Source organism: Lytechinus variegatus, chromosome 10 (assembly GCF_018143015.1).
Source record: "Lytechinus variegatus isolate NC3 chromosome 10, Lvar_3.0, whole genome shotgun sequence".
Taxonomy (NCBI): domain Eukaryota; kingdom Metazoa; phylum Echinodermata; class Echinoidea; order Temnopleuroida; family Toxopneustidae; genus Lytechinus; species Lytechinus variegatus.
The window spans coordinates 20,090,896-20,096,927 of NC_054749.1; positions in this window are offsets into that span (position 1 = coordinate 20,090,896).

Genomic DNA, 6,032 nt, shown 5'->3' on the forward strand with positions numbered 1-6,032 from the left:
CAGCATCGTTCCCAATTCGGGGAATCCCCGATCGACTAGACGTGACGTAATAATTATTCGACGGACGCGTCCCTGGCTGGGAAGCTTCTAAAGTCTTGGTCACATTTGTTCTACGGAGGCCGTACGGCGAGTCGAAAACAGCCGTTTTATCAATTTTGATTCAAACCACCTATATGTAGTTGGACAAAATATGTTGAAACGGCTGTATTCGACTCGCCGTACGGCCGCCGTAGAACAAATGTGACCATGGCATTAGGGAATAAAAGTCAAACGTAAGAATGCCATTACTTTCTTCTCTTTTTTAATCCGATTTTAGTAAACTTTTCTTGCAGCGTTATATGTTTATTTATGTTTCTATATAATAAGTTCTCTCAATTCATTCAACTTGTGTGGAAAATGGACTACTACTACTACTACTACTACTACTACTTTACTACTACAACTACTACTACTCCCACCACCATCACTACTACTACTACTACGCCCTACTCCCACTACTACTACTACTACTACTACTACTACTACTACTACTACTACTACTACTACTACTACTACTACTACTACTACTACTACTACTACTACTACTACTACTATACTACTACTCCCACTACTACTACTACTACTACTACTTCTACTACTACTACTACTACTACTACTACTACTACTACTACTACTACTACTACTACTACTACTACTACTACTACTACTACTACTACTACTACTACTACTACTACTACTACTACTACTACTACTACTACTACTACTACTACTACTACTACTACTACTACTACTACTACTACTACTACTACTACTACTACTACTACTACTACTACTACTACTACTACTACTACTACTACTACTACTACTACTACTACTACTACTACTACTACTACTACTACTACTACTACTACTACTACTACTACTACTACTACCTCTACTACTAATAATAACAATAACAATATCAAAATGATAGCAACAGCAATATAATAACAAAAACAATAATGATAATTGTTAATAATAATTAGTAATAATTGATAATCATAATAACAATAATAATGTCAATGATAATGTCTTACCCATGGTACAGTCACTTAATCAATTCTACTGCTCTGTATACCAGAGGGCCATGCAATTCCATGTTATTATTAACCCTTATAATCTAATTGCTGAAGATTAAAGAAAAGAAGTGATCTTCATTATTACTTGTCAAAATCATATCACATTTTTCACTAGATCACTTTCAACTGAATTTATTTTTCCTGTTCTTATGATCAAGTGAACTTAGAGTGAATTCTTAGGACTTTCCCTTTGATCAAAACATGAGGAAATCTAGGGAAGGTTAAAATAAAAAGAGGAAAAAAGAAGGAAGATACCATTGGATATTTTAGTGATAAAGTGCTCATCTCGCTATATACCAGAACCTCATAATGGGATATCGAGTATCTCATCATGCTAGGCCATCCTATGGAATAACCATACATCCATAACACCCTTGTCTTAGCGCTTTCAAAAATTCACTTAACACCTGGTTAATATTTAGATGAGATTTTCAGTAAATGTTACTCTTACCCCTCTGTGGTGTTTTCATTTTATTATTATTGTAGTTATTATTGTTATTACTATTACCTCTTCTACTACTACTACTACTACTACTACTACTACTCCGGGCTACTGTACTACTACCACTACCATACTGCTACTACTACTACTACTACTACGTACTACTACTACTACTACTACTACTACTACTAGAACTACTACTACTATAATTATCAATATTATTATCATCATCATTATTATTATTATTTTCAATATCATTAAGATCATTAATATTATTATCATTATTTTTATATTTTACATCATTCTTGGAATGTAAAATGCAGAAACATTTTCAGGGAACTTGAAACAGCCATTACCAAAAAAAAACCAACTGCTGAAATCAATAACATTCTTTTTTAAAGACATCAGATCAGTTAAAAAAACAACATTTCATTGCAGTTGACACTTTCAGATGGGTATTTCATAACTATTATACATTATTACATACATCTATATAATATTATGAATCAAATCAACGTTAAAAACACAAAAATGTTATCTATGAACTTGAAATCATATGGGGTTGGAAATAACACAACATTGTACAATTCCACTCTTTTATACTATTCTTTATTTTCAATAGCTTTCTCTTCTAGCATGATAGAATCAAACAAGACATAAATATCAATCGCATTTCTTAAACTCAGTAAGCTAAAGTCAATACATCTACTACATATAGATTTATGGAATAGCTGACAAGCAACATGTATTAATTCCAGGAATGGGTTGCAAAGTAGCAATGAAAATGAGACATGGTGGTCGATTGTCATTGACTTCAACAAACATAACTTGACGGTGAGTTCAGGTTATGTAAAGTTGAGAGCATTCATTCAGTATACACAAATTAAATAAGCATGATAAATTCAATTAATAAAAAACAATTTTCAGTTTTGATTATTCATTTGCTTCCAGTTATTTTCTATCATTCAATGGTTCTTTCATAATTATTAAAGCAAAATATGTTGTTTGTTACAAATTATATGCTTGTATTGTTTTATTTTGAATCCTTTTCTTTGGTACGGTATATATAATTATAATCATCATTCATATACAAATATATTTTTAATGAAATACAGGAAAATATAACATAGCATTTTAAATAAAAATGACAGGAAAGAATGCTTTGAATATGACTAGATGTCAGTATCCTTATGATTATCCTTATCTGCTACATGCATATATATGTAATCAATACAATGGCCTATCTTATGGGGCGTGCCCTTTGTGCGGGGGGGGGGGGGCAAAATGGCAATAATGCAACAATTAAAAAAAATTGAAGATTGATATGTTCAAAAGCAATCCTCATCAATGTATGAGATGTTTGAATTGGAAGGGGTGTGATTTCAGCTCTTACCCGACATCTATGGCCCTGTTTCATAAACCTTGTTAAAAATAACAATTTTGCAGGAACAGTTAAAAGCTACTGATATTATTCAAATTGATTGGCTGATATAAAATGTGTTATATAAATCAGTAAGAAGTCTTTATGAAATGGGATCCAGATGTTTAAACAGGGAGCAATTTCAGCGCAGGGATATATAGGCACTGAGTGAATAATATAATAATGAATGACAATGAATGATAATAATAATATAATAATAATGAATAATATATCACTAAAAGTATCTTTGTATAAGCTGGACTTTCACAATTCAGTACTACATACTAACAGTGTACAACATGGTTTATGTTGGCAATGATTTATTTGTATATGAAGTTCCAAGTAGATTTGATTTAGAAAATTGTGTCAGTATTTTTTTCTTCTAAAATCTAATAATTACCCTCCAATTTTTGGTGTTCAGACGCCACTATGCTATAACATCATGGATGAATGCAAGTAAAAGTTTAAGTACATAAATCACGATTTCTAATAGAAATATTTGTACATGTTGAAGAAAGGAAGCTCAAATCCCAAAATTTATGTTTTAACATGATGGCCCAAATTCACAAAGGTGGTTTTAAAACCATTGGTTAAACCCATGGTTAATGCTGATTTGAATGAATTTGAATTTGAATTATGCTCATTTTCCACGTATATTAAAAAAAATGTCCAATGCTGACGCGTACCTTTGTCACAGTACGCCAAATTGACGCCTGTTGCCGTGGTTATCCATGCTATTTTATTAATGAGTCCACTGTTTTGAATTAATAAGTCCACTCCTTAATCAGTGGACTCATGAAAAACCATGGCAAAATGCATCAATTTGGCGCATGTGACAAAATCTTGCATCATCATTGGACAGTTTGTGATATACACGGTAAATAAGCGTAATTTATATAGGAAATCTGCATAAACCATGGATTCAAACAATGGTTTTAAAACCACCTTTGTGAATTTGGGCCTTAAAGATTACTACAGAATAACTTATCTTCTAACATTTGTTACTTTGTCTATGAATATGATCAATATACATGTATAAAACGCACATTTGCCTCTTAGCTAACCCCATGTCTTATTACATTAATGCACATCTACATGAACATGTTCATCACAATATCAGCTGCAGAATAATGGCAATGATAGGTGTTAAAAATTCAGTTTATATTTCTGTTTTCTATTCAATTTATAACCCTGAATCCGGATTTCATAAACACAGGCAAACACTTTTTACTACAGGACAATTCTCTTTAAACATAAAGATCACAATTAAATCTTTCCACCTTCTAGAATGAAGTGCACATCATAATATACATCCACAGACTATAAAATAACATAACGATAAGAGAAGAAACTAACACCATGACCATTTTGTTGGCATGAAATTCTGTTGTTCTAATAACTGTCTTCAAGAAAAGACTGCAATTCATTTCAATAAAATGCATGTCTGATCTTTACATCTAGCAACACCAATCCCTTTTTTGTAGTTGCTTCTCATACATGTTTTTACATGTATATGAGATTGAGGTCAAAAGGCATACATAGTTGTTGCAAACTTCAAGCTGTAAGTAGTAAATATATATCAATTCCTACATGAACCCAGGAAAATTTGGTACATTCAGCCAAACAATATTAATTAAAAACACCCTCAAACATATCACATGAAAAGGTAAAAGTTATACCCAAATCTATCACCACCATTATCGGTACATTAAACCGCATCCTTTGATCTCATTGTGGGCGCGTAACGGTCTAGAGGTTCTGACTCTTGTCTTTCAAACAGAGGGTCTTGGGTGCGTATCGTAGCCATGGCATATTTTCGTTCAGCAAGAAATTTATCCACACTGTGCTGCAATCGACTCGGAGCAGGTGAATGGGTACCCAGCAGAATTCCTTGCATGCACTGAGCACCGGTGATGGTAGCTCGAGCTAAAGCCGGGGTAATAGCAGCGCTTTATAAATCTAGCCATTATTAATCTTATTGCCATCCCTAACATGCTACCTTTGCTGATTTGATGGCAGGAAAAATGTTTGCATGAGCAAATACCATATTACTCCACATAAATTTCTGAGATAGGGCTGACAATAACGACAAAGAAATGTCTCAACTGGTAATATAGTGTTGTCTGATGAAAAGAGACTACTTTCAAACAGTTTGCAATCCATGTACAAAGAACACAGTGAAATACACATTTAATATTTCACATTGAAAGACATGATTGTCATTCATTATTTCATACATTTTAAGTACGTTTTTATATACATTATTCTTGTATCATAAAAAAAATGTACCCTGAAGAGAATTCATCAAACTGTGTTGTACAGGCTAAACTCACTCACAAAATGAACTTGTAAACATCAATTTATCAAAAACATAAAATGCAGCATATGATTACAAGTTGAAGAGAATTCATCAAACTGTGTTGTACAGGCTATACTCACTCACAAAATGAACTTGTAAACATCAATTTATCAAAAACATAAAATGCAGCATATGATTACAAGTTCTAACAAAAGTGACTGTACAACGTTGCTGTTTATAAATGCGAATGATTCACTGTGACCTTTTAACTTTGTGTCTGTTAACTTTTGTATCACTTTCCTGAGACTGAAGAGGAGGTTTACAAGTGTCAGCTAAAGACAAATTAAACAAATTCTAAACCTAAAACCGATTAAAGTACTCTCTAACATCCATCAGAAAATACTTGATGTGTCACTCAGGTTTTCTGGTGCAAATTTGTTTTATTCACACATGAACAATCAAGTTTCTATGCAATACTAAAGGATATTAAAATGAAGCCAGCTACTCCTCTACACAAGAGTGCTAAAACTTTGTATACTTTGTCAGGTAAATTGAATTCGGTTTATGAGATTATTTTCACTCCAGCATTATTTAAAGATTACAAATTGCCAACTCTTCCAATACAGTACTCCCCTTACATGTATATCAAGTATGGCATTTGACATTATTTTTGTTTGTACACATTTAGTAAAATAGTCATTTTCCTTCAGTGTAAATTTTTCATTTTTTTTCATTTTCATCTGAATACCAGAT